The 23,746-nt window shown below is 49.3% G+C and overlaps 1 long non-coding RNA gene across 1 annotated transcript; it reads left to right on the top strand.

Moving 5' to 3' along the window:
- Positions 1-12,208: 12,208 nt before the first annotated feature.
- Positions 12,209-15,601, top strand: LOC124101171 (uncharacterized). Its single transcript, XR_006854553.2, has 2 exons — positions 12,209-14,841; positions 15,109-15,601. It is a non-coding gene; the product is annotated as an uncharacterized LOC124101171 (long non-coding RNA).
- The last annotated feature ends 8,145 nt before the right edge of the window (positions 15,602-23,746 follow it).

A 23,746-nucleotide genomic window follows, 5' to 3' on the forward strand; every position in this document is an offset into this window, starting at 1 on the left:
GGAGAGCCTCCGAGACCTGGGCCTCCAGGGGGGAGCCTCCGAGACCTGGGGCACCATCCGGGGAGGATCTTCGGAGACCTGGGCCTCCAGTGGAGAGCCTGGGAGACCAGGGCCCCAGTGGGGAGCCCCCAGGGCCCCAGAGGAGGAGCCTCAAAGACCTGGGGCACCATCGAGGGAGGAGCCTCCCAGACCTGGGCCTCCAGTGGAGGAGCCTCCAAGACCGGGGCCCCAGTGGGGAGCCTCAGAGACCAGGGCCCCAGAGAAGGAGCCTGGGAGACCTGGGGCACCAACGTGGAAGGAGCCTCCGAGACCCGGGCCTCCAGTGGAGGATCCGCGGGGCACCAGTGGGGAGCCTCGGAGACCAGGGGCGCCATTGGAGGAACCAACACGTCCCACAACAGGGGTCCCTGGAGCAGAGGGAGAAAGGGCCAGGGACGGGGCCCAAGACTCATGGTGGCAAACTCCCAAATGATGAAAAACAGGATGGTCATTCAAACATAAAGTCATTTTCAATGAAAAACCGACCTCCACACATGGAAGTGCATCCAAAGAGAGCCACGGCCAACCTCCTGACCACGCTTCCGAAGCCCAGGCCCCCAGAAGGCAGCGAGGCCAACGGCCAGGACACCAGGCCTCGGTCAGCGCAAGAGCCGGCTGGCCGTCAGGAGCGCCGGGCCAGAGTCGGCTGGAAGTCGCTGACCTGTGGAAAGAGAAGGTGGTGGCCAGGAACCGTGAAGAGGAACTGGGGTTTCCACAGATGTGTGAAACGATGAGGTTGGTGATGGTCCCTACAAAGGAACCCAAAAGTCTTTTGGCCAGAAATAAAGGACCCTAGAGGGACACTCAGTCCCGTCAAGAAGGAGAGAGCCGGGGCCGGAGCCCAGCTATGGAAGCGCAGGGCGGCGTGTTCTGGGGGCGCTTTCAGCTCCTGGTTTTAAAGGATGAATGCCAGTCACCCGCTGTCCATCGCTGACCACCTGTGAAATCTGTGCGGAGGGCTGAGCGAAGGCAATTATATTGCAATACCATTTTACGTAACGGCAATATAATTAAAATAATTAATTAAAATTAAATTAGTATTTGCCCTAACTAATTTCCATTTAAGATGCCAATTTTAATTACCAGGGCAACCACTAAGAAAACTAGTCCAGAAACACGATGAAGAGAAGGAGCTAAAATGGTGCAATGGAAAATACCTATTAACATTTAAGAGAACAGAAGGCCCTTTAATTCCAGGGACTCAGGAGGCTGAGGCAGGAGGATGGCAAGTTTGAGGCCAGCCTTAGCAACTTAGCAAGACCCTGAGCAATTTAGCAAGATGTATCCCAAAATAAAATATAAAAAGGACTGGGGAATGTAGCTAAGTGGTAAAGCCCACCTGGGTTCAGCACCCAGCATCTGTGTGTAGCATGCAGAAAACAATGACAGCAGAATAGCCCTTGCACACTGAAAATTGCACTAAGTGTCAATGGACTAAGCCCCCAATCAAAAGCCGAAGGCGTGTGGACTTCAAGATGGTGTGTAATGGATGGGTTGTCGGCATTATTTTCAAACACAGGTGGGTTGAGAGTTAAAGAATGTAAAAAATGAAACCTATAAATAGAAACCAGGAGAGAGCTGGATTAGCTATATTTGTGTCAGACAAAATAGACTTAAGATAAAGTTGTTACAGAAAACATTTTGTACTAATACAGGGCTAATTCAGCAGGAGGGTGCAACAATAAGCCCTACGAACTTAACAACTGAGCCTCAAGTGCATGAAACTAAGAGTGCAGAACCGCGGAGGGCACGCCACTCAGGGATGCTAGTTGGAGGTTTCAATATTTTCAATAATTTACAGAACAATTGGGCAGGAAATCACCGTAGGTATTGCTCCAGTTCACCTGTGGTTGAGTGTGTACCCAGAGGCTGGGACCCTCCAGGGGCAGCGTTAGAAGGAGGTCGAGCGTTTCAGAGGTGAGGCCCAGTACAAGATGAGGAGGCCATTGGGGTGCCACCCTCAGAGAGGACTCACAACCTTGTGGAGTCGGTTCTCGTGACAGCAGACTGTCCTTTGTAAAGCAGAGCCATCCCCTGTCCTTGGCCTCTTCCGCACGTGGCTCTGTCCCCTTCTCTGTCATGGTGTGGCCCATCCAAAGCTCCCCTCAACAGAGCCCAGACAGAGGAGACTGCCTGATCTTGGACATTCAGCTGCCAACACTGAGAGCTAAGTGAATTCCTCTCCTTTATGAAGTACCCAGCATCAGGTACCTGGTCACAGCAATGAAAAGCACGCTACTACTGATAAAGAACACTGAACCACACTACGCTCAACTTGTCCCCATAGACTTCCTACGACTTTGAACCCAACAACAGCAGAGTCAATACTTTCTCCAGGATTGGCCATAAACTAAACCATAGAATATACCCTAAAAATTTCTTAAAACTTGAAAGTTTGTATTCTGGTCACCATAGAAATAAACTGGAAATCCATGAATTTTTGGAAATTAACAGCATAGTCATAAATAGCATATGTCAAAAGAAAAACTATGAGAGAAATTAGAAATATTTTAACTCAATGAAATTGAAAACACAGCATATCAACATTTAAGAGATACAGTTAAAGCAATACAGGAAAAATCATAGCTTTTTATTAGAGTCTGTAAACAAGTCAAGATGGCGCCTGGCATTTTGCCAGAGGGAGTGGTTTGTGAAGTAACGCCAAGTAACTTAATGGAGATTAAGTGTGGAGATTCCTTATTGGTTGACTGCTGTATCTAGTTTATGTTAATTAGATAAGCTGTGTGGAATGTATAAATACCCCTCCTGTCCTACAATAAACGGCTCCCACTCCTGCTGTATCAATGTACACAAGTTGTTCATCACCCCCCAGTTATTTTGCTGCAGCCGGACTGCGGCAGATGGTGGCCCGTACGGGGAGCCCTGGGACACTCAGGGGTAAGTTGATGAAAAAAAGCTGCCAGTCCATAGATAGGATGGGAGCAAATCTGCTCATCCCTAGGCAGATAGGGTGAGAGGAAAAATGGCCATTTCGAGAAAATGGAGAAGATTGATACAGTATGTTTGTGTCTTGTTTTGTCTTGAAATGTTGTATTGTCTTTGTGACGAAAATATGGAAGGGGTGAGAAGTAAATTACTAAGGGAAGAAGGCACCCCAGTGGAACCAAGAATAGTTAGGGCATGTGTTGATGGAAGCCCAGGAACTCTAGTCAGAAAGAAAAAGAAAGTTCAGAGAAGAAGGATTATCAGGAAAAAAGTTACAGCAAAAGGCTATTACTGAATACTTTTCATTACCAGAGGGTGCGTGAATCTGTGCAGCGGCTGCCACGTGCGGGAGCTGATCATGGCACAGCAAGGAATTTCCAAGCGGCAGCAGCCGGCTCTTCCCCGCCCCCCACCCGGGGAGTGGGATGCCACTACCGAGAGCCCAAACCCAAACCTGACCCAGAGGCACAGTCTCGCAGGCTCTTGCTCCCCATGCCCAGTGGCAGTTTGAGTCCGGAACACTCCCTGGACTCTCGGACTCTCCCCGGGGCCATCTGGGGCTGCCCGGGACACTGCAGGCGGAAGACGGCCCAAGTCCCTGAAGTTTGATCATTTCCAAGGCCAGTAACTACAATGGTTCTCCCACACCTGGAAGCTAATGAGTAATGAGCACCATTAAGGCCTATTTCAAATGTAAAATAACCTTGAGATAATGTGCTAAATTGTTCAGAAGGTTGTTTTCTTAGCACCTGCTGGAATACTACAGGATTTTCTTTAGCCATCCGGAGTTCCTGCCTTCATCCCAGTGCCGGTGAGGACGAGGGTGGAAGAATTTCCAGTGTTGCTGAGAACCGGACGAAACTTCGGATCAAGCTAGCTGCCTTCAGAACTTACCTGGACTGTGATTTAAGCTACCTGCCTGCAGAACTTACCTGGACTGTGGATTTAAGCTAGCTGCCTGCAGAACTTACCTGGACTGTGATTTACCTGGACTGTGAGTTAATCTATTGAGACACTGCTTTACCTGGACTGAGACAACAAACTGTAATCTACAACAAATTGTAACTCGGTATCTTTGCTAACGGTGTCATTGCTGGTATAATTTTTCCAAGGGCTTCTTGCATGGAGCCATCAATTGGCTTGGTATTGTGGCATTTTGTATCCTCCCCTTCTGCTTGTAGCAGATTATTTATGGTGTTTGTGTAAAAACCACTATGGTCGTTATTTAAATTAAACAAAAGGGGGAAATGTTAGGGTCTGTAAACAAGTCAAGATGGCGCCTGGCATTTTGCCAGAGGGAGTGGTTTGTGAAGTAACGCCAGCGAGCCATTAAGTGTGGAGATTCCTTATTGGTTGACTGCTGTATCTAGTTTATGCTAATTAGATAAGCTGTGTGGAATGTATATATACCCCTCCTGTCCTGCAATAAACGGCTCCCACTCCTGCTGTATCAACGTACACAAGTTATTCGTCACCCCCTGGTTATTTTGCTGCAGCCGGACTGCGGCAGCTTTTGATATTGAAAAAAAAAAAAAGAAAGGTTTTAAACAGATACTCTTAAGCTTCTTCCTTAAAAATCTGAGGCGATCAAATCTGGGGCTGTCATTGTTTTCTGCAGCTACACACAGATACTGGGTACTGAACCCAGGTGGGCTGTCGGCATTATTTTCAAACACGGGTGGGTTGAAAGTTAAAGAATGTGAAAAGTGAAACCTATAAGTCACCACTTAGCTTCTAACTGAAGGCAAATGGGAGGAAGCAGTAAAGACAAGGGCAGAACCTAGTGGACTGGAGCAGAAGGACAGGAAACCACTGGGCTCTTGGAGAAGAAGAGCAACATCCCAACTGTTGGCTCGACTAGCAAAAGAGGAACTGGAGGTGGAGAGGGTGAGAACTCAGAAACTAGGAGCAACATAGGGAATGTCCCAAGGACTCTTCAGAAATCAAAATCGTATTAAAAAATACCATAAACAACCTTAGGCCAACAAACCTGACAGTTTTCAGAAGCTGGACGAATTTCTAGAATGTCATGAATCACCAAATGGACTCAAGAAAAACATAAAATCTAAATAGACCTATAACAAGTAAATACATTAGGTCAATAATTTTAAATCTTCCCACATAGAAAAGCCAAGACAGACCTAGGCGTCGTCTCTCCAGCAATTCTACCAAACATTCCAAGAAAAAATAATGCCAATATTCTATGAACTCAGAAATACGCACAGGCTAATACGATTTTTTAAAAAATGTACTGGTGCATTCTAATTGCGCGTCACAGTAGACTTGTTGTCACATATCTGCACATGAACACAACATGATCTGGTCCATTTGAGTCCCCAGTGTCCACACCCCCCTCCCTCCCCTCTCCTCCTCACGCCCTCCCTCTACTCCCTGACCCCCTGTTTCCAGGACGCCCTCCCTCCCCTGGCATTCCTTTGTGCTATCTAGCTGCCACATGTGAGAGAAATCATATGACCCTGGGTTTTTCTAAGTGTGGCTTGTTTCACTTAATGCTCTCAAGTTCCATCCATTTTTCCTGCAAATGACTTAAGTTCTTTCTTCTTCAAGGCTGAGTAGAACTCGCTGTGTATATACTCCACGTGTCCTTTATTCATTCATCTGTTGATGGCCACCTAAGCTGGCTCCATGATTTGGCTATTGTGAATTTTGTGGTCATAAACATGGGTATGCATGCCTTGCTAAAGAATCATGAAACTTTCATTATTTTGAATAAATGCCGAGGAGTGGTACACCTGGGTCACAGAGGTGGTCCCTGCCTAGTCTTTTGAGGAGACTCCACACTGATTTCCAGAGTGGTTGTACTAACTTACAGTGCTCCTTCTCCTCCACATCTCCTCTAGCATTCACTGTGATTTGTATTCTGTGTGTGTGTGTGTGCCAGGGATTGAACTCACGGGAACTTGACCACTGAGCCACATCCCCAGCCCTATTTTGTATTTATAGGGTCTCAATGAATTGCATGGTGTCTCACTTTTGCTGAGGCTGGCTTTGAACTTGCGATCCTCCTGCCTCAGCCTCCTGAGCCGCTGGGATTATAGGCCTGCACCACTGTGCCAGGCTGTTTTGTTCTTGATGACTGCCATGCTGACTGGAGTGAGGTGGAATCTGAGTGTCATTTTGATTTACATTTCCCTGACATTGCTAGGGATGTCGAATATTTTTTCAAATTTGTTGGTCATTTGTATTTCTTCTTTTGAGAAATGTGTTTAGTTCGTTTGTGCATTATTTTATTTGTTTGTTTTTTGGGGGGGGCATTTTTGGTTGAGTTTTTCCACATATTCTGGACATCAATCCTCTGTGGGAAGGGCGGCTGGCAAAGGTTCTCTCCCATCCTGCAGGTCTGCTTTCACCTCCTTATTTCTTTTGCTGTGCAGAAATGTTTTAATTTGATGCCAGCCTATTTATTAACTCTTGGTATCACTTCCCGGGCTTCAGGGTCCTGTCAAGGAGGCTGTGGCCTGTGTAGCTTCTGGCCTACTTCCCAGGTCTTGGGTCCATCCTGGGTTGATTTTTGTGCCAGGGGAGAGACTGACCAACTGATGTTTTTCGAAGGTGGAAATGTGTTTCAGTGGAGGAGAGAGCTGGGCTGTGAGACATCCACACGCAGATCAACCAAGAGCAGCAACTGCCTGGGCGGAGAGCCAGCCTGAACTTCACACCCGGCACACATCAGCACAACAGAAAACACAAAACGGAAACTCCACACGTGATTTCTTCTTTCTTTTCAACTAAGATGTATCCTTCATTAAAGGTAAAGACAAAAGTGTCTGTAAGAAATGTATAAACATATCATTAAATGCACGGCAAGCAATCACAAAGTCTTTATAATACACCATAAGATTATAAACATTTTGAATAACTTTTTTAAAAGCCTTTAAACCACAAGATCAAGAGGCAGGGCAAGCAGGAAATGGAATTTCAAACAATTTGAATTTAATAACTAAAACTGTCCTGACTTATGATGTTGAATTACCTGAAAGGCAAAACTTAGGACTCAGGAGAGATCCAAGGAAACACACAGGGGCATTCGGTGATCCATTTCACATGTGGCATAGAGTATAACTAAAGCGTAAATCTTTTGACATCATATAATTTTTGTAGAGGTGTGGGCTTCTTATTTCTTACAACTACATGTAACTATATGATTCTTTCAAAATAAAAATTAGTTAAAAGTAACTCAGTGATCTGAAGACCATAAGAAACCTAAGTGAACTGAGTTCTAGAAAATACCAAACATTACACAGGAAAAGATCCCCGAGGCTCCCCTCCATAACTACACATAACAAAATGCACAACAGAGGGGAGAGAACAAGTAGGAAACCTCTGGATGGGTTTAGTAGTGTCCTGTGCTGGCAGCAGGGGACAGAACTTAGAGGAGCGCACCTGCCTGAGAAGTCTTGACGGTGGCTCTCCACCCGGTGCAGGTGTGGATCACGGATGGAGCGTGGCGAGGGATGAGAGATGAGTGACCGCGAAGGCCACAGGGTCTCCCAAGTCCTCCGCACCGGCTGTGCAGCGCTGGGCGGGCCCAGGAGGCCGTCCCAGGAGGCCGTCGGAGGCCCCAGGCTCTCAGCTGCAGGAGGCTCCAGTGTGGAGGGAAACGAGGACTGCAGTGCTGAAAACCCTGCACTGGTCCTGTTAAAAGCTGAGGACGGGAAAGGAGGGAACAAAACCCCTGCAAGTCCAACCGCACCATGGCCGAAGTCCGCCCGCACCTGCAGCGCGCGTGGCCGGAGTCCGCCCGGATGGCAGAGATCTCCTGTGCCACAGAAAACAAGTCCGACGAGTGACAAAGGGCACCCCAGTCCCAGGAGCCAGGGCCCTGAATGCAGGGGCCGGGAGCGTGGGGAGAGCCCCAGCTTCTCCTCGAGGTGGCCGGGTTCAGATCCCCGACCTCTCCGGGCGCTCAGATCCTCAGCACTGCTGAAGGCACACGGATGCCACCCGCAGAACTGTGGATTCTGGTGGTGAAGCAGGGCGAGCAAGGGCTCCCACGGACGCCCAGCCGGCATGGAGGCCACCTAGCCAGGGTGCTTAGGAGAGGAAGCCTCCTCTGCACAGAGCTGCCGTCTGACTGCCCCAGACAGAGACCGAGATCCTAAAAGCCGCCTGGGCCTGGGGCGTGTGTGTGTGGGGAGGAGGGGGGACACACCCATAAGCATTAAGCTGGCTCCTGACTGTTCCTGGTGGTCGATGGAGGCTGGAAGACAGTGGAGATGTCTTTCTGGTAATGAAGGAGAACTCTGTCGGTGTAGGGATTTTGTATCCAGCAAAAATCGTTCTCAGAGTGAATGCAAAAGTGAAGACAGGCAGAGAGAGGCCGAGATGATTTGGAGCCTGTGGCCCTGCACTGGGAAATTCAAAAGGAAGGCATCTCCGCAGAAAGAGAGAAGCTGGTCTTCAATGAGTGAGCAAAGAGGACCTGAGGGGAAGAGAGAGCATACAGCAAATATAAAGAGCGTTCTAGAAAACATCACCAGAGCAAAAGCTTGGGAGGGGAGGAAGTGAAATCCCAAGGCAACATTCTAAAATCGACCGACCCTCTTACAGTAGGGTCCTAACTACAGACAGACTGGGGTGTGTTGCAGGTGTGCGCGTCAGTTTCTAGACTAACCCCTGAAACTGGTTTCATTTCTACTGTTACTGTGACAAATTCCCACTGACCTAGTGGCTCAAACGACATAGTCTACTGACTTAGGATTCTAGATGGCAAGAAGATCAAAATGAGTTTGGTGGAGCGAAATTATTATTTAAAAAGTAATGAAAAACAATCCCATTCTCAGAGAGACTTTTCCAGGAGAGAGGAAAGGGCTATTTTCCAATTTATGGTGGAAGCTCTGAGACCCTGCTCTTCAACTGAGAGACATGGGAAGACCACAGACCAACACCTCCTCAACACAGGCGCCAAGCTTCTAAACACATTAGCAATTAAAACTAGCAACATGAAATGATATCTGGGCCAAGCAGAGTTTACTTCATGAACTCAATTTTGGAGTACATTCAGAAACTAGTCACTGTAATTCACCACACTAACAAAATGATCATCTGAATAAATTCAGGGGAAGAAACTTTGGAAAGAATCAATGCCCGTTCAAAGTAAATATCACGGGAAACATGAATAGAAAAATTGAAAAACACTTTATCAAGCCATGAGAGGGAGTCTACAAAAACATACAGTCGATTTCACACACGACTGTGAGAAACAATGTTCCAATATGAGAAATCAGACAAAGATATCTGCTCCTGTTACTTTATTTAACATTGTGCCCAAGTTTCCAGCAATTTTAATGAGGCCAGGAAAAGAAGTAAAAGACGTGGAGATTGGGCAAAAAGAATCAAAGTGTATGTTCACAGGTGACACGATTTCCTACCTGTGACACACTCAGCCATCTATAACCTGACTTCTTAATGTAGTAAGTGAGTTTAGGAAGGCCACAATATCATCCAAAAAGGAACACTTCCCTGTATTCTGGCAATAAAAAGAGGAAAGAAGAAGTTTCAAGTCCACCCTAACAGTAAGGATGACACAAGGAATGAAGCTAGTGAGAGGCGGCCCAGCGGTCTGCCCTGGGAGCTGCAGGACTGGCCAGGGCAGGGGAAGCCCTGGGGGGTGAGTGCGGTCCTTGCTGGCCCTGGGCAGTGCTGGGAGACAGTCCCACCAGGGACCTGCCTGCCAAGTTTGCCCAGCCAAAGGCCTGCAAGCCCACTTCAGTCCCATTAACTGAGCGTTTTCGTGGGGTCCCGCGGGAGCCGGAGCGCCGGCAGCTCTTGTCTGAAACCGTGTGTAACACAAAGGGGAAAGGGGAGCGGGGCTTCCGATCAACACGATCAGACAAACCCGAAGCCGCAGGGCTGTCGGCGGATTCTCTGTGCAGGAGCCTGTGTGGCCCGTGAAGACGGCGCGAGGGTCCTGCAGGTCCTGCAGGCCGAGCTGGGCTCCCGAGGGTGAAGAAAGCGCCCACGCCGGGCCCCCGTGGTTCACACTAGGGGTTCAGCCGCGCCGAGGACAGCATGCCCAGCAACCGCCCTGAGATCCTGAGTCTCAGAGGAGCCTTCTGCGAAGGTCCTGGCGGTTGGAGGGCCACACTGGGCTCCACTGGGCTGTTTGCATTCACCAGCTTACTGTCACTACCTGGTTCAAAGGGTGACCAAACACTGAATGGACACTTCTAATAGCAGCGCTGCTGAAGGCCAGACCGAGAAGACGAAGGGCCCACCCACGGGGTGCGGTTCTTAGGACTAGCACGAGCAGAAGTCACCCTTGACACCCCACAGGCAACGAAGTCTACACTGCTGTCCTCGCCTACCCCGAGACTCAGGAGGGCGCACAGCGCAGGACCGGGGCTGTTTGGACGCTGCACGTTGCACACACGGCACTATCGACGGCCGACCACGACCCTACCTGAGGGAAGGCCGCGAATGGAGCCTGAACCCGAGCAGGCTTGGGTGGAGGTGCGCGAGGCGCCTCGTCCACGCCCTGGCGCCCGCGGCGCACGGAGATTCCTGCAGAACCTGCAGCTCCTGCGGACCCGAGCGCCTGGCTACAGCCCCTCGGCGCCACCCAGCGGCAGACACTGCGAACTGGGACCAGAAAATGTGCAGTCGAGTGGCCCGGGGCGCGCCATTCCAGAAAGCTGCTCTTGGCACTAGCTGGAGCTGCCCAGCGACCAAGGCCATGAAGGATCTCGAAACCTGAAGTACCCAGAGTGTCTTGGGTAACGTCAAACTCTCAGGTCGGTGCTCCGAGGAGTGCTCGAGCAAAGGAAACGGCCACGCAGGGCCATGCTCCGGGCGAGCCCAGAGGAATGGAGAGGTCCTTGGCTCCCACGGGCGCTCCTCTTTCCTCCACCGCCCCAGGGGAACCGCCTAAGGAGCCCCGGCCCCTCCCCACGCGGGCAGTGGCCCTCCACGGGCCGCCTGGATCAGGGACGGCAGTTCCTAGTTGACGGACAGCACCTGCCCGGAAGGCCACGCCCTGTCTGCTACTGACGGAGGATTCTGATGGAGGAGGCCGGAACGCTCCGCTCCGTGGGCTGGGTGGTGGAGGAAAGGGGCATGGGGACGTGGGTGCGCCCTGGCCCTGCGGCCGAGCCTGGCTGTGGGACGTGGGCCGCGAGGGACAGTCCTGACTGCTGCGGGCTCCGCTAAAACTCAGAGACAGAGCTGCACGAGGTGGGCGCGCCTGTGCAATCCCTGCGACTCCGGAGGCTGAGGCCGGAGGATCGAAGGTTCAAGGCCAGCCTGGGCGACTCAAGGAGACCTCAGCTCAAAAGAAAAATATAAACAAGGGCTGAGGATGTGGCTCAGTGTAGAGCGCCCCTGGGTCCAATCCCCAGCGCCGCACAACACGACCCCACCACATGGCCTCGGGGAAGGTTGGCAAGGGAAGGCATAGGAAGGCCGAGGACAGCCTCCCGTCCCAGTCTCCTTCCGGGGCTGGGTGCTGAAGCTTTTATAAAAGAAGAGGAGGCTCGAGGACAGGCGGAAACACACACGAAGAGTCAGCGGGCTGTCAATCGGGAGGGGCAGTCCTCGTTTGCTCTGGAGCTACAGGCCAGCGGCACCGGCCCTCCCGCGGTCCTCGGTGTGAGGAGGTCCATGGGGAAAAGCCGTCGCAGGAGGTTTCAGAGAGGGTGGGTTCAGGGGCAGGGGCAGTGGGAGCAGACTGTTAACAGGCTGGCCATGGGCCTGCTGTGGTTCACACGCGGGGCTTTGTCCCTCCAAAACTCCTGTCCGGGCTGTCCTCAGTGTGGCAGAGGGTGGCCTTAGAGGGCATGACCTTAGGGTGAGTGGTTAGGCGGTGGGCAGAGCTCTCAGAGCTGTCAGCGCCCTGGGGTGGGAGTGAGGGAGTGAGGGAGGGCCTGGTCACTGCCAGAGCTCCCCACCCACTCCTCCATAGCCGGTCCCCCTTCACTCCTGCTATGTGAGGCCCTGGCCGCCTTAGGACAGAGTCCCTTGCCGGAAGTCACTGACTGATCTTGACCCGCAATAGCCTCTTTTCCTTATCAGTGACCCAGACACAGGCATTCTGCCTTGGCCACTGCACCTGGATGGAGAGGTCACCTGGGAGCCTGCTGGCCCTGCCGGCAGGACGTACTGGTGTCCAGCAGAAGAGCCCCCTCCAGGACTGGAAGGCGGTTGGAACCAGGGAGGGGTGTTTGGGGCACTCATTTGAGGGGCTCACCAGGGTCGGCGGGCGAGGGGGTGCGGGACCACAGCAGGGTAGGGGAAGGGCCTGGACGTGTTCCTCGGGTATCTGCATCAGAGACATGGTGAGAAGGGCGGCAGGAGCCCCCGAGGAAGGTCCTGCCAGAGCAGCGCAGAGGCCTGTGGGCCACGGCCAGTCACTCCAGGACAGGTGCGTGCTCTGCCTCGCGGTCCTCGTGGGGGTGCGCCCCTTGTGGCCAGTGGGCTGGGATGCAGCTGTCCTTCCATCTGCACCAAGGAGTGGCCTTCTCCCAGCCAAGGAGCACGCTTTCTTTTTCTCCGTGTGCCACCATGGCAGAGCCCACAGGAGCAGCAGCGCGGCAGAGGAGGCCTGGCAGAGGAGGCGCTGGTGGCCATGGTGGGGCCTGGCTGAGTGAGTGCTCCCAGCTTACAGGGCGAGAGGGTCCCGTAGATGGATTCCTCCTCTTCTGGGGTCTGGAGAAGGGGATAATGCTGGGACTGTGACAGCTCCACCCTTTATCTCCGCAGCTTCCCACCTCTGTGTGCTGCCAGGGTCCTGGATGAGAGCCACAGCTGCAGGGTGGGAAGCAGGGACAGTCCCCAGCTTCCACGGCTGCACCACCTCTATGCTGGGGTGCGGGGTGCTGGGTGCTGGGTGGGCTGTGCCTACACTCTGGAAACACTGGAATGCCCGGGAGCCGCTGGGCTGCCCCATGGTGTGACAGCCAGCTGGCTTCATGCCTGCCACCCTCCTGGTGGGCACGGGAGTGGGCCTGGGGAGGCACAGGCTCAGCTGAGGATGCCCCTGCCCTGGGGCCAGCGCGGTGGTGGCACTTTCATCCCCTTCAAGGGCTAAAGCTCAACCAATGCAGAGGAGGAGGAGGAGGCTATCTATGGGTCACACAATGAGGGAGACCCAGACGGCTTCAAGAGCAAAACAGGAGACATTGTCAGGACCCCTGGGCAAGCAGATGCTAGCAAGTGCTGACCTCAGGGAAGAAAACTAACCAACCAGACAGTTATGGAGAGGGTGTCTTCATCCCGAGGAAGAATGTCCTCCTGCTGCAGATCAGGCATGGCCAGAGGCCACTAACTTCTCCCAGGGCAACTCCATGAGTTGATTTCCTTAACTCTGGGTCCTGTGACTCAGAGGGCAAATGGATGTCAGAGCTATGGTTAGCTTAGGTGGACTGGTGCTCTCCCTGGGAGCTGGGGACAGGTGCCCGGCCCTGAATTGCAGGCCTCAGTGCCCCAGATCTGGTGCCTTCTGCTCCTCAGAAGTGGTCAGTGAGGTGAAGAGACAGACGCGGAGTGGGAGAACCCACCTGGAGGACAGCAGACCTCCAGCAACACGTTCGACGGCATAAACTAGGAACTCCTGCAGACCAACAAGAGATGCAGGGAACCTGCCAAGAACAAGCAAAGATCTGAGCGGGCACATCACAGGGACGGTCAGCTGGGATGCGAACAGGTGCCCAATTTGATTAGCATCTGGAGAAACACACACCGAAAACCCAAGAAGATACCCCAGTGGACAAGCACGGAAAGGGTGAAGTCCCTCCCCACTGCCGTGAATCCGTGCTGTGTTGTCTGTGCTGCTGAATAGGATTCCATCCAGAGGTGAGCCGAGATTTGCTGCTTTGCTTATGGTTGAAGGATGAGGAGTGGAGTAACAGCCTTGGGAGTGGAGGAACAGCTGCTGTACATTTAACTTTACAAGTTTATAAGAAACACTGAGCTGCTTTTCTGAGTGAATGGCCACTGTGTCCACACCAGCAGTGTGGGAGAGCGCCCATGGCCACACATCCTGGCCAGCATTGGGAGCTGCCCGAAGCTGCCGGGTGTTCTGATGGGTGTGGGGCGGCTCTTCGTGGCTTGACTTGCACCCCCTGGTGGCCACCTGTGATTTGCATCTCTCCAGGTGTGTGGTTCTGTCACCTGCCGGTCTCAGCTGGGCAGTCCCTTGCTCTGCCCATTGGCCTTGGCCTTGCAGGAGTGGGGAGACACTGGCAAGTCAGAGCATCACCTATGAGAATGACAGCCCTCCCCGTCTGTGTCCCCACTCCCATCTGGGCTCAGTGGTTCTCCAAAAAGTGCACCTCCCATTTCTTCTGCCACCAGAAAACCACTTTACAGAATGTCTGCAAGGCAGGTCTGTTGGAGAGAAGGTGCCTGCAGAAGTGGTCTGTCTCTAGGCTGGGGCGTCCCCCTCCCCTGGACCTGAGGGAGAAGCCAGAAGAAGTATGGTCAGGACGGGGCAGTGTGGCCAGAGAAAGTGTGGCAGGGAAGGAGGCTTGGCCAAAGGCCCATGCACCTGGACAGGGTGCTGGGTGGTCAGCGCTGAAGCTAGCTGGCTGCATCTTACCAGGCCACGCGGGGCTGCCCCTCAGCCAGATGCCGTCTAGCACGTGGGAGTCCTGATAATTGGCAGTGTGGGGCGGTTACCCTCATGGCGGGGTAATTGGACCCTGGAGTCCCCACATCTGTGCATGAGGGAAGGAAGCCAACAGCCTTCCTCCCCAATGCCTCCTTAAGCAGCCATCGCTCAGAGTAGGGCCAGCTGCTCTCAGGCCTGGCCGGCCAGTCAGGGAGTCAGTGGGCAGGGAGAAGTCACCTTACGGCTGTGCCGCTGGAGGACGGCCACAGAGACTCCTGCTGCTCTCCAAGGTAGGTGCCACAGGGTCTCTCCCTCTCAGTGAAGTGACCGCCGGCCCCTGGCCCAATGGCACCATGCCCCACCCCATGCCCTGCCCCTGCCGTGCTCCACACGCTCCCTCTGCACAGAGACCCACCCGCACTGTCCCGGCCTCCACCTCCACAGCCCTGACCTGCTTGCCCTGGGAGAGCCTCCTCCGGCTCGCCCCTTCCTGCTGACACCCCTGCTCCCCTCCCGCTCCTCAGCCCTCTGCTGATGTGGGACCATCTGTCCTGCAGGGTGGACACCGAGGACTAGCAGGAAGCAGGTCCAGAGCGGCTCTCCCCTAAAAAGTCTCTGGAGCTTGAGTCTGGAAATTCCTCAGTCTTCACAGCGTGGGTGGTACATGTCATTGGGTAAGTTGCGAGGACTCTTTTTTTTTTTTAAGTTGTAGATGGACAAATACCTTGATTTTGTTTATTCACTTTTATGCGGTGCTGAGGATCGAACCCAGTGCCCCGCACATGCTAGACGCGTGCTCTACTGCTGAGCCACAGCCCAACCCAATGATCACTCTCTGTCCCATATTTTTAGGCTAGACAGAGGTCCCACAAGTCTTTACCACAGGAACAGAAGTGACAATTCTTGTGCCTCATCAAGGTTGTGGGCAAATTCGGCTTTTGCAAGACAGAGAACTTAGACCTTAGAGAAAACAGGAAGTGTCAAACCGCACTGAGCTCTTTGCAGACATTTTTGCTGATATTCTGTTAATAAAAACAATTATGGTGAGGGTCTCTGGAGTAGCTGAATTATGACTCTTTGGTGGAGGAGGGGGTGCCAAAGGGGCACCACTACACTGATTGTCCCATCTCTGGCAAGAGCAAAAGTGACCCTGTGTCCTCTTTCCAACTGGGCAGTTTGAGGCTGCAAGAAATGCACAGGACACGAAGGAGCCCTGAGAACAGCCCCCCTAACCCCACGTGAGCTGGAGGACCCGAACAGGGACATTCAAAGCAGGTCACCCTCCTGACCCATCCTGGGCCTGGCCAGCTCCTGCGCTGACTCCCTCAGGTCTCTGTGGCCTGCGTGTGCTGAGAACCCCAGCTCAGCCTGCCAGCAGTCCAGGCAGAGGCCACCTCTGTCCAGCAGCCCTGCAGAGACCCTCCACCCTCAGGCCAGGTGGCACTCCAGGCAGTGCACAGGACTTTCTGGGAGAGGTGGAGTGTGATGGGCAGGGGACATTCTGTTTCCAAAGCCCCCACTTCCAGGCCTCCTGTGGCCACCCCTCCTGTCAGGTCCTTCCCCAGGGCAGGGGCCCGGGGCTGGCGCGTTCACCAGGCAGCTGCTGGGAACTGACCCCTAGAGCACATTCTGCAAGTCTCTCATGGCTGCGGAACTTGGGACCCTTGCCTTTCCATGGTGCTTGCGACAGCACCGAGGTCAGAAGCTTCCAGATGCATTGTCTAGCCGCCCTGCAAGGTAGCAGAAAGACAGAGTGGGCACTTCCTGGGCGAGGGAGATACCCAGAGACTCCAGGCCGTCACTGCGTTCATCTGAGTACCCGCTCCTGCGGGCTCCCTGTCACCTGTCCTACCTCCTGCTCTCTCCCCTAAAGTGCAGTTCTGTCCCAACCTCTCTGGTCAGTGTCCTCACTGTGGTCACCAAGGGCTCCCTTCAGTCCTGTGTCCCTGACCTCATGGGGCAGAGCCCCACCCGCGCCTCACCTGGACCACCCTCCAGGGATGGCCTCTGCCTTGGACCATCCCTGCCAGCCCCTCCCTGCTGGCCCCAGAGGGGAACTTCTCCACCTCTGTCCTTGTCCCCTTGGTCCTGACACTGTGCTCGGCCAGTCTCACCCACGTCCTGCTGTCATGGAGATTTACTTCTAGGGAGTTGGCCACATGTCACTGCGACTGCCGGGTTTCTGTTCTCACGACTAAAAGGCTCAGGGGTCACTCCAGGTAAACTGGGCTGACTGGGCTGCACGAAATAACCACCCAAGAGACACAAATACCTTTTTCTTTGGGGTCGCTGTGACGGATCCTCTGACCTTAAGGGTCCACAGGAAGAGAGAGAGAGAGAGCACTGTGCTGACCCCTTTTATTGAGGAGAAGCTATTCAAATGAGGCAAGGGGTCAGGTTTCAGGGGTTGAGTCTATCTTCATGATGTCCACTGTCAGCAGGTTGACTGACACCTGGGTAGGCCACACCCAAGGGCAGAGCAAGAGGAGGGGACACACACAAGGCACTTCCATGGAAGATTCTATCCTAAACAGGGCAAGGGGTTATATTACAAAGGAACAGGTGAGCATAGCTTCACCATGGGGCTGTAGCAAGACACACCCATTTCTGTGACTGAGCGCCTCAGCACCCAGCTGAGGAGTGTAACTCAGTCACCCATAAGGTTGGCCTTCCACATATTCCCCCTTTCTTAATATAAAAAAAGAATGTAACTGGGAAATTTTCTTTCAGTCACTTGGCTCTTGGTCCAAGGTCATCACAATCTGCTATTGAAACACAAAAAGAATTAGTAGAAAACATTATCTTCATAACAGTCAACACAATAATCTGCATGATTATTACCTTGCCAAATACTCATCAGAAGATTTTTAATCTTTTCCCAATTTTATTGGGAAGCATTGTGTTTGGCCACAGTAACAGACATTTTCATTGCCATGGCATTTAGGCCTCTCCATAAACCATAGGGCAAAGGGCTCACGCACATTATTCACTACATTGTCTTCTAGAACATCATTACTTAGTTCTCATCCTTCCATCAGCACTTATCTGACCATGAAGGAAGTTGGATGTAATTTAAGTCAAACATTAAGAAAATCTATATATTGTAAGTTTTAAGACATAGCCACAAAGGCCAAAATTGAACAAGCAAGGAATAATATTTAAAGTAGCCACTTTAGGGATTATGAGATCAGCAGTTTGGCTAGGTCTGGTTAATAGACATGCACCTGTTTCAAAGCCTGAATATTAACTTCAGCATATTATAGTTCTGAAATATTAGCTGGCAATAATTAATGAGGCAATAAGTTGTATTTTTATAGGCTACAGGATATTTATCATTTTTTCTCTTCACTCTCATATTTAAGGAGTTAATTAGGTCTGTCAGTAATACAAATACCCTTAGAAAAATTATTTTAATAATCTTTCCAACAATTGTCCATAAAGGTAAATGTAGTCTTAGTCACTAAAGTCCAGCGTAATTGGCTGGCGTGGGTTTTTTTATCTGCTGTCTAGCATAAATTTCTGTCACTGGTGTGGTCAATTTGTTGCTCCGCTATTTGGCTACCTCAGTCCCGGGAGCTGGTGATAACTGGCTGGTGACAAACCTCAAGTCAATGTCCAGTAGCTCAGTTTCTTTTTGGAATGTACACAACTGTTATAGGGTTTGAGTGGGGCGTGCCTGTCAATCTACATAAGCAAGATAATATCCATAAGCCAATCATCTTCTGCCTAGTGTAACCATACTGTGAGGAAACTCTATGTGCTCGTAGCTGTTAGTTGCAACTGAAGGCTTTTCTAACATTTTCTCCTCTTCTACTAATTTTATTGTCAAAGGAGAACGCTGATGAGAAAAGAAAGGAAAAGAAAAAGCATAGAAAAAATGAGAACCAAGAAGGAGAAAAGCGTCCAGACATGGCCCATTCCTGTAGCTGCATTGGTCTCCTGCTGTGGTGAGCAGGCAGTCACTGTTGACCAGGTCTCTGTCACTAGGGTTCTGATCTGAGCTGGATGTGGGGAGCAAAGCAGCCATGGGGCAGGAGACCTCTCTCAGAAGGGGAGAAGAATTAGGCCTTTGCACCAGTGGGGGGTGAGGTTCTTTGCCTCACCTCTGTTGGCCCCCAAATTTTCTCCTGATGGCCCCTCTGCGACTGTGCCTGTCTTAGGTTGTCCCTCCCTTGAGGAATCTTACCCGTCACTGGCTCACCAGCCATTCTCCGGGGCCAAACAGGGTGATGTGGAGTGTGCATGGCATCGTCCCCAAGAGGGCTCTCTGTCTCCTTGATAGATAATGCCCCCGTGGCCTCCTCGCCAGCATTTACCCTAGGATCAGCAAACTCAGGTTTCTTCTCCATGGAGGGCCCAGCTCACAGCACTGGGCTGGTGGGGCTGCGTTCAGGAAGGAAGGAGACAGGCCATAGACAGACAGACAGTAATATAGTGACAAAGCTGAGAGACAGATGAAGAGGAGATCCCTCATACAGAACTGGCCCTTAATTGGTGTTACTCACATCTGGTCCATAGCCGCTATCCATACGGATGCAGAACAATCCGTTATTTCAACACTGTCTTTTTCTCAAAAGATACTTCCAGACAGTCTGTTTACCATAGAATCAATATATAGGTAAACTGACCATTACAGTCAGGACAAGTAATCTAGTTCCATGGGTGGACTTTCCAGTCCACACTGCAAGACACATTAAAGGTGGGCCTGGGAAATGGGTCCATACAAGTCTTTTCATAATTTTTATTTACCTGACAAGCTCGTGGAGCTGCATGGCTATAAACTCTGTAGCTGGAAAGTGACCTTCCTGGGCCAGGTTTCTCAGTCATTATCATGATGACTGGTTTAAACTCTCCTTTGATATCAGATTTAACTTACTGAATCATGTTCAGTAACATTAAGACTCTCAATATTACAATTTAAGAAAAAACTTTTAAAGTATTTTGTAAAATCTAGTGTCTCTCTGGGATCCTGTATTCCCCCTTTTCCTTATTTAATAAAATTGAGTAAAGGCTTGGCATAAGTCATAGTATTATTAGTTTAAGTTATAGATAATAGTACAAGTATTTAAATGACTAAGAATAGATTTACCTTTTATTGATTATTAAAATTTTTTGATATAGACTAGTTGATCCATCCTAACAATTTAGAAAGAATCCTCAATCTTTTTGAGAGATTATCCTTTAAATAGGCATCTCTTGATTGCCTTTAAAAAATATGATTAAGGTTATTTTTTGTGTAGGGAGCAGTGTATAAATCTTACTGTATTTTTTATGGACAATAGATCTAGTCAGAGAACTTATATAATATCAATGAATTTTTTTTAAGTTTGTAAACTTTATTGTTTAAAATTAATATATAACTTTAATTTGGAGAAAATTAGTCTTAATAAAATGTTTTTTTTAAATTTTATAATTATCTAACAAACAAAATATGTAAAAATTAGTATCTCATTGTCTTAGAATTAATCAATTTTAGTCTCTAAGGACAATTATTAAAATCGAGATTTAAGTTAGTAGTTCAATATACTTAATGTTTAATCAACAATGTGAATTTATTTACCAAAACTAATCTTTGTCTTAAACAGTAAGAATTATTAGGCAATAAGGATCTTACTTTAAGGAAATAAACTTACATTTTAATAGGTTGCTTATCATGTCAAAATATGGACAGAATCTTAGCTCACATTAGTATAGTTAAATTAGGAAATAACCTGAAATATCCTTAAATTAATTATAGTCAGTTTAGTATATATAAATATCTTTTTAAATCTTTCTAACTTTTTACATCATCTGTTTAGATAACAATATAAAAATCTTTTTTACTTAGGAAAATACTTTTATCATTGAAATATGAATATAAAGACCTTGTTTTACCCAAAGATGATTTCTTTCTTCTTTTTAGGATCCATGTGTGCTTTTTCTTTGTTGAAGCATCTTTTTCTTTTAGAAATTTTTTTTTTGGTTATACTTTGGAACAATTTCTGAAAACCTTATAATCCATAAACAAATTATTGTACTTTGATAAGAAATATCAATGAAAATATAGTTAAAATCCTTAGATATTTTGTAGACAGAATTATAATTATTTATCATCTTATGAGTTTGAACAGTAACTTTGAGAATTAGAAACTACTTGAAGATTGTATTTTCACTTAAAAGCAAATTTGTAGTAAACACAATTATCTCAAATAGCTGTAACTGAAAAGGCAGAGTATCTGATAAATGTAAATATAAAACATAAGTTATGGGTTTTCTGTTGAAGAAAAACAATTTGGCAAATATATATTAACTAATCAATTAGGTATGTGTTAATTATTTTATAGATTAACAAATATAGGTTATCTAAATATCTAAAAAAATATATATTAAGAATAAGAACATAACTTATAATTGTATTAAGTTTATGTAACCACGTGGTCTTAAAATATTTGGATCCATTTTGATTTATTTTTAACTAGGAGTGCACTCTTCTATGTGACGTCACTTGATGTAACTGAAATAAGATCCTTGAGTATACATATTTATTTTTTATAGTTAGGAATGAGAATAAGGATTTTTTGGTCATCACAGGAACATTGCTGGCTTTGTTCCTGTGGCGAGCAAATGCATCCTCATAACCTCCAAAATTAAAAGTAAAATATAAAGAAGCATGTTTGATATCTCTCATAAATAGAACATTATTTAGTAACACAACTATAGAGAAAAGTCAGGTTATTTAACTCAGAACTAACTTAAATTTAGGACTGCAACATAGAAACCTGTGAAATTAAATTTTGTCTGAAAAAGATATCTTTCGTTAGCATTTACAGGTAGGCATTCTTAAAAATACAGGCTCTGAACAGCTCCGGTAGAAATCTGAAACACAGTAGTACAGGTTAGTGGCTGGAAGGCGGGACTAGAAGTCCCATCTGAGTGACTTTGGAAGAACCAATCGGAAGCCCACGAAAGTGTGGGAGGTGGGACCAAGAAGCCTGCTCTTCCGGCCAGGCACCCCATGGTTACCATTGTGATGCAAACAACATGGAGTCCGCTACCCATTTTGGGGGCAAAAGTTTTCCTAGCTGATTGCATTTTGATTGCATTTTGTTTGATTTTGTCTGCATTTTCCCCCGCCTGGCCAAGATCTTCCTGCGGTAGCAGCTTGTTCTGTCTCTGCGACCTGCGGTTGCAGCTCGTGTACATCCTGCACTTTTTTCTGTGGCATGTGGGTGCTCCAAAGGTTTTTTAGCAGCAAACGCTAGCATTACCATCAGATCTTAAGTTAGTCTGTGTTTGGCATTTAGGTCAAGTAATTCAAGGGTTAAAAGCACTGCTGGCCGCAGGGGCTAGGACCCCATAGCGAGCAGCAAGCAGCAGTGGCTAAAGTCTCTTGTCCCCAGCGGCTGAGTTACAGCCATTCTGATTCATAGGACAATCATGTAGTAAAAAGGTCCATACATACTTTCTGAGTATTGACAAAAACAATAGAAAATTGAAACTTATTTCTCTCCAGGTAAACATCACATTTTCTCTCCCTTTTTCTCACTCTCCTAGCGCAAACTTCTAGAACATAAAGGCCAAAAAATCTCTCTTCTTTTTTTTTAAGCTTTTTTTTTTTATGTGATCTCTGAGGATCGAACTCAGGTTCCGCCCATGCTAGGCAAGCACTCTACCGCTGAGCAACAATCGTAGCCCCCCAAAAAATCTTTTATAAAGATTTATAAAAACAAGTATAAAAAATCCACAAAAGCACGCTTTCCATGGAGAGGACTCAACTCAACAACATAGCCCATCAATCATCTTAATAACTATATTTATTTAGAGTCTCTACAATTATTCCCAATATTAAAAATTTTAACATCACAGATTTTCCTTTTGTCTAATTCACTTACTTTCTACAATTCTGCCCACAATACTCTGCAATCCTAAGCATGCTTAACTTCTGGAGAGAACTTTCCACTTCACTAACTTTCTTTAATATTTAAATTGGAGTCCCCTTAGGAGCCAGCATTTGTCGCTTTTGTCCCAGCGGCTTAAAGACCTTTCGCCCCACGTTGGGCGCCAATTGCCGGGTTTCTGTTCTCGCGACTAAAAGGCTCAGGGGTCACTCTAGTTAAACTGGGTTAACTGGGCTGCACGAAATAACCACACAAGAGACACAAATACCTTTTTCTTTGGGGTTGCTGTGACGGCTCCTCTGACCTTAAGGGTCCGCAGAAAGAGAGAGAGAGAGAGGGTCACCTCAGTGTCCAGATGCAGCAGCGGCCCCTCTCCCGCCTGCTTTCCGCCTTTTATGTTCTGAACAGCGCCTACTGCTGCCCCGAGCACTGTTCATTCTGCCCTCTTCCCCTGCTACATCGAGGTCAGGGGCTGAGCTTTCCTCCTGACTCAGCCTGGCTGCCTGCCCGGGATGGCTACACAGCTTGGGCAGGTGGGTAAATGCTGACCCCTGCCCCCTGTGGCATCTGACGGGCCTCCTGGGGGGCCTTGCTGCCGTGGCTCTCCCCCGAGGCCTCTGCGTGTAGACCTGGCCCAGGCCTGGCTCCTGCCCTTCCTCTCTGTCCACCAGCACGTGGCCCCCGCTGCACCCAACCCCAGGGAGGAGAAGCCTCACGGACACCCCCTGTCCACTTCTGGGCATGTCCTGGGGAGTGTTGGGGGCTCTTGACGGTGGTGTTGTCATTTTAAATATTTACTCCATTAGGATCACTTTTTGTTTGTAGTACTTTCTCTCTCTGACCCCGACAAGCAAGTCTTCTCTGCAAACCTCCTGTTCTTTCTCCTGAGTTGTCTCGCTCCCATCGGCCCTGCTTCTAGATGTCGTGACAATTACTTTATCTTGTTTCAAGAAAAATAAAGTCAGGAGCTTCAATCAGGAGAGAGTCAGGCCTGCGGGGCTGGGATCCAGTCTTCTCGACTCTCTGCTTTCCTGCAGGAGGGTCCTGACTGTTGGTCACTGCATGAGACTTCGTGTTCAGAGCCCCTCAATCAGGACATGCTGAGGGTTTTCTAGGTTAATGGCCACACCCTCTGGAAATGAGGACCAGCTGTCCACCTCTTTGCGCCTCTCTGTGGTGGGCAGCCCACAGGGGCAGGTCACTTAGCAGTCACAGGAGCCCCCACACTTGACCCTGGAGGGACGGGTGATTCCGGCACTTAGCTACGGAGATGCCGAGGGCTGATGGGGGACACGGAAGACCACGTTCCCTGAAAGAT

This window comes from Marmota monax, unplaced genomic scaffold (assembly GCF_021218885.2).
Source record: "Marmota monax isolate L192 unplaced genomic scaffold, Marmota_monax_Labrador192_F-V1.1 WCK01_AAM20220418_F8-fsc00230, whole genome shotgun sequence".
NCBI lineage: Eukaryota > Metazoa > Chordata > Mammalia > Rodentia > Sciuridae > Marmota > Marmota monax.